The following is an 8,629-nucleotide window of genomic DNA, read 5'->3' as shown; positions in this document are numbered from 1 at the left end:
CTCTCTCTCTCTCTCTCTCTCTCTCTCTCTCTCTCTCTCTCTCTCTCACTCTCTCTCTCTGTTTCCTAACTGTGGATCAGTATGTAAAGCTCTCAGCTACTGTTCCAGTGCCATTCCTGTCTGTTAGTCCCACAGTGATATTGGACTAACCCTCCACAATCATAAGCAAGCCCATTCTGTCATCCCAGAATTCAAGAAGTAGAGGCAAGTAGATTGCTGAGTTTAAGGACTACATTAAATTCATTACATTTTATTGTTGTCTTGTGATCTACAGGAAATGTCTTATTCTTTTAAAGAAAAAATATTTAATTTTATCTATCTATTTGTGATTTAGTGTGCATGTGTGTATGTGGGTTGTGGGTACATGCATGCAGCTATGTATATGTGGACATCAGAGGACAATGTGTGTGGTTCTTTCACACCGTGTAAGTTCTGAGGATTGATGCAGGCTAGTGAGTTTGGCAGCAAGTGGCTTTATCCATGGAGCCATCTCAGTAACCCACTCTCTTACTCTTTAGAAATGTACACTGAAGTAACAGATAGAGGCAAAAAAGCTTATATAAACTATTCTCAAATCATTCAGAAATAAAAATTATGTATACATGAGCTACATACAGTGGAAAAGGCGAACATGGGAAGCAATAGATCATTTAAGGAAGCTTGGGAAGAGAAATGATTCTGGAAGCTGAACTCCTTAATTCTGCATTTTCAGAGACTGCTTACAAACCTACATGCCACCAAAAAAAAGATAACATGGCCTCCCAGATTCCTCAAAATATGCTCAACTGCAAGAAATAACTCAGCTGTCCTGACATATTCAAGAAAAACTTAAATACCTATTGACATGAATGTTTATAATAAAGATTTATTATATGTATCTGTATATGTAAATCTAAATACACATATATTCTTGTATTTGACTGTCCTTACACAACCAGAAAACCTATTGTTTTGTATGGATATAAAAAATACTTAACACAGCAATATACATTTAATTACAAAATGTTATATAGTTAACCTGTTAGCAAGCCCATATTCCAAAATTTACCTATCAAAATAACTTCTCCCCTTATTAAGGGATAGACTATAAATTAAACAGACAATGACACCATTAACCACCATCTCCCCTTAAAAAGATTTGTATTTGTTGTCTGAGTGTCTAGCCTGCGTGGCACCTTGTGTTGCTTGCATACAGTGCCTGTTGGGCCAGAAGGAATCAGATCCTCTGGAACTGGAGTTATAGCTGTTTGGAGAGGTACCATGTGGATGCTAGGAACTGAACCTGGGTCCTCTGGAGAGTGGCAAGTGCTTTACCAGCTAAGCCTCTCGAGCACCATCAAATCCCTTTCATGATGGTTGAACTCATAACCTCTGAGACATCTCTCCAGCCCTTGCCTCTCTTCCTCCTTCTCTCCTCAAATCTCAAAGAAGTCTTCTGCCCTCTTTCCTGAATAGCATAGGATATAAAATTATCAGTATGGGAAAAATATACAAGTATTATAGATGTAAGTAGCATTTTTGCAATGGATTTGAACACATTAATAATAAACACAGAGTCACAAATAATGATATCTCATTAAAGAAAGGAATCAAATCCCTTTGGTGTCATTTGACCAAGAGGGAACCCAGATTTAAATTCTCTTCCTCACTCTGTCTCTTCCATCATCCTGTCTGTCTGTTGCATGAGTCTCAATGAATACCTGCCAGAAGGCTGGCTTCAGAATCTATCTGTCCCTAACAAAGGGCTTTGTTCTCTTTTTATTGGACACCACAGAAAGCATCACATAAGGAAGGAATGAGGGATACTTTCCAGAAATCTTTAACAGAGTTTTACAAGGAAGGTATTAAGTCACTGACTGGAACTAACCCCAACTGACCCAGCTAACGACCAATATTATAAACATCATGATTTATCAAGCAATATCTGTATGTCCCATCTGACATTTATGGTTGATAATTCATTTTATAAAGCCATTTTTCAGCCTGTTTGCTGTTTCTAGCCAATGATTATACACATACACACACACACACACACACACACACACACACACACATACACAATCTGGGTCAGGGGCATGAGAGAGTACATAATGTATGGAAGAGCTTAGCTAAGTATTAGCTTAGGTTATAAAAATTGATTACAGGGAAATCCAAGGCAATCTAAGGTTGGTGGTTATATTGTTTCTTGAAGGCAAGATAAGCAAACAGGCTGAGTCCACACAGGCCAGCAGTCTTAAGTGACCCTAAGGTGTATTATTAAATCTGGGTGTGAGGTCCAGAAAAAAATTCTAGTCTCTTAGAATGTAAGATATTTTCATCATAATGCATTGCCACAACTACCAAATGGCCCAGCTATTCCACTCCTGGGCATATACCCAGATCTCAGATTAACCCTAACTACCTCTCCCAGTATATATCCCTCATCATGGGAAACAGCCTGTTCCCACCACCTTCTCAGGCCTTGAAAGTGTCTCTTCAACAAAAACAACTTTCATGTGACTTCTTGCTGGAAAACACAAAAGGTTGGTTCTTGGACCCCAAACCTTCCTAAATCAATAACTGGAGGTGTCTACATTTATAAGAATAGAGACCGGGCAGAGGAAGACAAGCTTGGAGAACAGAGGAAAAGGACACATGCTGGCTTCTTTGGAGCCATCTGCAGAAGGCAGCATCTCCAGTTCCCCCAAGGAGCTTCCCTCAGCAACAGGAAGCTGTCTTATGTGTAGATGTAGGCAGGAAGAGGGCCACAGATAAACTCTGGTGATAAAGGGAGGTGGAGTAGCTGATTGCACCGCAGAAAGGGAGTCCTCATGTCCCAAGAGGTTCCCTTCCACTGGCTGTTTTCCTGCCATTCGTTCTGCTGTTCTGGCTGGAACAGGAAAGGCCCTAGCCCCAAGGTATAGCAACCCAGGTGGCTTCACAATGATAATGCCCACCATCACCTGTCACCTCACACCTTCCTAGAAGAAGGAAGTGGAAAAGTAGAAGACCAACCAAGTTCTATAAGGGACCCTGAGCAAGTCAGGCCACAAAGCCCTAGAAGCCTGGTTCTCTATAGACCAGTTTGTGAGAACCAAGTTTCATAGGCATAACCAGGGCTGCAAGAGCCTCATGCTTGGCCTGAGTAAAATCCACTTTTTCATTCTGATGGACTTGCCCACATGCAAAACATGCACTAAAGACTTAGTCTCAGCCAGCAAGACAGCTCAGTGGGTAAGGGTGCCTGGCACACCAAGCCTGGCTACCTGAGTGTGATCCTTAGAACCCATCTGGGAAAGAGATAGAACTGATTCCAGCAAGTTGTAAGTTGTTCTCTGCACATGATCTGTCTTACAGAATAAATGAATGATTCTAGCTGTGATGTTTCCCCTGTTCTCTGTGCTGTGGCCGTGAGCCCCGAGATTCACTGGGCACTAAATATCTACCTGCTCACCCCTACATAAATAAAGTTGAAAATTGGACAGGTCAGAGCAACTGTTGACCGTGTCCCCTAAGATGATAACCTTCAGAGCATCCTGGTCTCTGAAACAGTAGCAGAGGCAAAAGCACAATACTCAAGCTTTCCCTACATCCTGGAAGCTCAAACCATCCATTCCAGATAGGACAGGACCAATACAACTGGACAGTCCCCACAAATATTAAGTGTATTGTTTGGGCTTCAGAAACTACTGCCAAAGTTACAATGTTCTGGGATTTTCTTGGGTACCCTGATTACCTCATGTATAACACCTATCAAATTTCAGCTCCTTCTGATGCCATACCGTATAGTAAGGTACTAATAAAAAGAATGTACATCGGAAGCTATAAAGTCTCACCAACATGACTAACAAAAGCGAAGGATAGCACCAACGAACACGCCTAACTGCACAGAGAAACAGAGCTCATGAGGCCTCAACCCTACACTAAGAATTACAGGCAACTGAGCAAAGCAGGGAGTGGGGAAGATCACCATCCCCAGGGAAGAGCATACCAATTAGTTGTCCAGTCCCAAATGGTCAGCCATGAAAACATGCATACAAGTAACATTATATGAACCAAACAGGTTATATTTAGAAGCGTGTGTGTCTCTGTGTGTCTGTGCATAATACGCGCATGCATAAATACATATATGCATGCAATAACAATGAAAAAGAGGCCATGAATTTCAACTAGAGTGGAAAACATATTCGAGAGGGTTTGGAGGGAGGAGAAAAGGAAGGAAAAAATGTAATTAACAATCTTAAAAGTAACCCCCCCCCAAAAAAAAATGAACTAAGGGAGAAAGAAAAGAATTACTGCTAAAAGTTCCCCAAATATCACTTACTAACTCATTCTTGAGCAAGTCTGGGGACAGATCTAGGAACTAGATGCTATCTGTGTAGCTTGTTGATTTGTTCTTTGGTCCTAGCTTTTAGTTGACATTCAGAAATCTCTGAGGTCAGATATATATATATATATATATATATATATATATATATATATATATTTAAACATATAAACATAAATATAAATTTATAAACACTTTTACACCAATTTAATTTTAAGAGAACTTTGCTACAACATCATCAACCTGGAAGTTTTTCCTATATCAAATATGTTATGTTAAAGATTTAATGTTTCTTCTAGTTAGCTGTTTGAAAAAACGAGAAACACTAATGACGCGGGGTAATTTTTAGTTCCTCTAATGATAAAGTGTCTTTCTCAATGAGAAGTTGGAATAAGAAGTAATCCTTGAATCTTGGAAACAAACCCAGAGTGCTCCTTGAGAACAGTTTCGTTGAGTTGTGTGTCAGCCTTGTGGAAGACCTGCTGCTTTGCAGGTGAGGGTGCTCTCCTACCCATTTAAAGTCTTGAAATCTGTGCCCTCCACAATTATAAGCAATATTGACTGATACATCAGTTGCTTTGTAATGTTTCTTTGCAAGGCTTCTTTTCTTGGCTACAATATACTGCTTTGAAAATTGGGCAAGATGATTCTCAAAGGTATTTATTGGAAAAATATTAACTGGAAATTTTGCAGATGGTCAGATAGGTCAGGAGATAGTGTGGACTGTTCTTGCAGAGAACTTGAATTTCTTTCCTATTACCTATATTGGTTGGCTCACAACTACCTGTAACTCTAGGGAATCCAGTGGCCTCTGGGCACATACTTTCATGCACACAGGCATACACATAATTTAAAAAAACATACAGTTTGTATAGATATGTTTTTATTAAGTATTTGAAGCCATAAGACTTGTTTTAAAATCACATTGTCTAATATGATAACCATTAGTTCAATTATTTAAATTTCAATTAATGAGAATGAAATAAAATTACTCATTTAGGTATTCAATCCTACTAAAAGGTTCAGTGGTTAAATATATCATCTGGCTACTATTTTAGAGGCTGTGAACAAAGCAATTCTTTTTATTGTTCATAAACATACTGAGTGCATTGTTCATAGACATGGGGTCTAAGCTGGCTTACTGCCTACTTTGTTAATAAAGTTTTAATGTCATAGAGCCGTAACGATTTGTTTTCATATTTTCTCCTTTAATTTTTTTATTTAACATCTTTGTGTACACATGTGTGTGAGGTGTGCACACATGGGAACAGGAGAGAAGGACATGTATGACTCCGCATATGTGGAAATCAGAGGACAACTTCATGGAGTCAGTTCTCGCTCTCCTCCTTAATGGGTTCCAGAAATCAAACTCACGTCATCAGCTTTGCAGATGAAAGCTTTTTCCCCTCTGAGCCATCTTTGCAGGACTCATTTGCAGATGACTTCTTCAGACCCTAGCAATTGGAACAGAGATTAGACCATAACGCTGAGTGTATTTTTCTGTCCTTATACAGGAAAAAAAAAATGTTGTGACCTCTGCTTTATGTTTCTAAATTGAAGATATGTCATGTGTATAGTGCAATAGTATAACACGTCATGGAAGGAGGCTATCAGAATTTAGAGATAAACTAAACTAAACCAAACCAAACAACATCAGACAAAGCCAGAATGTATGAACAAACCTTCATGTACTCAGGCAAACCGTCCCTCACTCAAAGAGACAGGGAAGGATTAAGTCCTTTTCTGGTAGATCATCTGTGCTTGGCTTGATACAGTGTTTGTCTCATTCCATTTGATGTAGGGTCTGTGTAGCCCAGGCTGACATCAAAATGGGTGACCTCTCCACCCCCATCTCGGTCTCCAAAGTATTAGTAGAATTACGAGTGGGTTTCTGCCACACCCACCAGGTTTTCCAGTGTGGGGCAAAGAACGATGCTACTTTGTATCTGGTTAATTGGTTTCAGATTATAATGTGGTGTGGTAAATATAATAATAAATAATAATAAGCAGTAATAAAAGGCATACTTTTAACAGTGACCTACTAGAATACTCCTTGCTGCCCATTCTTTGATATTGTTCTAGGTTTAAACTATGTCTATTTTTTTAATCCCAAGTGATCTGGCTTTTCTCGGGCCAGGATTTTCACACAGGGTCAGCAAGAACCTTCTACAGGCTGACCCTCACTGGAGCAGGTTATAGTTGTAGCATGACGAGCTAAATTTAGATGAAGTGTGCCTCTGCTGCAAATAGTAACAGCCCAGTGACAGGTACTCTTGGTCACCAGAGACCTCCTTTAGTCTCGGACTGTAGGAGACAGGTTTTGTTTCTGTTTTGTTGGTGTGGATTAGTCTTTGCCTACACATGTGTTTCCGTATCATTCAATTATTCTCTGCATAGAGAAGATAGATGGTGTTGACAATAAGTTCCATAATGAAGCTGGGAAGGAAAATGTAAGCTCTTAGAACTGAAGTTGATTTAAAAGTTAAATGTGTTCTGTGGTAATTCTCCAATAGACATAAAAATGCAAATAAGGTGTAAAGACAGGGTTAATCAGGGAAGTCCTTGGGTTTGTATTCGTGATCAAAAATAAAAGTTTTAGAGAAGGCTCACACTTGAATTTTTCCAAATATTTACAAAATGAAGGCATTTTTGACAGAGTTGCCTTTTTCATTTTATTTTTGTTTCCACGTTTCCTAACGAGACCTTCACTCTTGATGATTTTTGGTTGTTGAGGGATAATATACTTGGGAGTGTTTGTACTGTGGTGGGGGATAGACATGTTGAAGAAGATGGAGGTGTCACCACTGTTGCATCAGTTAAAAGTTTGCTGGTCTGGGGTGCTTCTGATAAAAATGTCAACAAGCAGGTTTCTGGATGGCTCTCACAGTTGCTGTAAGTGATCCCTGTAAGGTGCTCCTTGTCCAATGTCCATCATGTGAAATGGGCGGTGCCACTGATCTGACATTGTAACTATTGGCACCACTTAAGGACTTATACTTATTTCTCATCTTCTAAAGGCTGGTCATCCTTCTCTCTCAGAGGACGTCCTTTGACTACGTAAAGTTGTTAGAAACTCAAATCCAGTGGTAAAATCCACTGTGTTTTGCATCTGTTGCTTTATTTGTAGTTACTTTTGACTTCTTCAGAATGATTGGTGAGAAAGGACATTTTGATTTGGTTTTGGTGACTCTAGGGATGGAGCATAAGACCAAGAGCATGCCAGGCAAGTGTTCTATCACTGAGCAACAATCCCATCCCTAGGAAGGGATTTATCTCATAAAGCAAATCATGATTTTTTTTAATATTGCTAAATAATTCTTTTAAACTTCATGAAGTAATAATTGCTTGGGTACTGCAGATTTTTTTTGATTATTTAGTGGTGTAATTGAAAAAGGATCTAGGCATTTTCCAATCACAATTTATAAAAACGTTTTGTAGTATTGAAGATTAAATGTATGACTAGTACCCTAACACTGAGCTACACCCTCCTTTTTTAAATTTTATTTATTCATTCATTTTGAGACAGGGTCTCACTTAAGTTGCCAAGGCTGGCCAAGATATTTTTCTCTGTATCCCAAGCAGAACTTAAAACTGGAAATTCTCTTGTCTCAGCCTCCCAAGTAGCTGAGGTTATAGGCCTGTGCCACCGAGATTAGCTTCAAGTCACACTTTTTAAAATGGTAGATAATAAATGCAGTAGCCTGTTTGAATAATGCGTACAATCTTACTTTGCCTCTGTAACCTAAGCAGTCTACAGATTTTTGCTATATGTTCATGCTAACAGGTTATTCATTGTTAAAAGGTCTTAGAGAATAAATTTTATATATCAGTATTTAATTCTTTCTTACATACGGGAAGCACATACTTTATTTACCCTCTTTCTAGGCAAATTAATTATCCTTTACATTCTTTAGTAGAAGTTTTGACTATTAACAACTGAACACCGTTCCATGTTATCACAGCTGCTTACTAGTTTACCGTTTAAATGCTTATATGCTGCTTAATTTTTAGGCCTTAAAAAAATGGTCTTAGATCAATCAGATGACAATAAAATGACTGGTAATGAAGACGGAAGGAACACTACTCTAGTCAATATCCACACAAAGTAGAGGGCACTTCTATCAGAGACAGGAAGTCCTTCCTCTGCAGAGGAGGCATGAGTGTATGCACAGACTAAGTAACAGGAACTGCTAGGGGAGCCTACCTGGAAGAAGCGGGCATGTGGCCTCAGAAACTAGATTTCATCTTTGTTTTTTGGAGCAAAAGCAGTAGTTAGTCACAGCATAGTGTGTGATGGGGAAAATGGGGTCTTAACATAACTCC

The 8,629-nt window shown here is 39.1% G+C and overlaps 1 protein-coding gene across 1 annotated transcript in view; it reads left to right on the top strand.

The window, feature by feature from the left end:
* Bzw2 (basic leucine zipper and W2 domains 2) overlaps positions 1–8,629 on the top strand; it is a 57,919-nt gene that overhangs the window by 10,585 nt on the left and 38,705 nt on the right. The window lies entirely within an intron of this gene.

The sequence above is a fragment of the Grammomys surdaster genome, unplaced genomic scaffold (assembly GCF_004785775.1).
Source record: "Grammomys surdaster isolate TR1022 unplaced genomic scaffold, NIH_TR_1.0 188, whole genome shotgun sequence".
Lineage (NCBI taxonomy): Eukaryota > Metazoa > Chordata > Mammalia > Rodentia > Muridae > Grammomys > Grammomys surdaster.
This window is presented reverse-complemented; position numbering and strand designations above follow the sequence as displayed.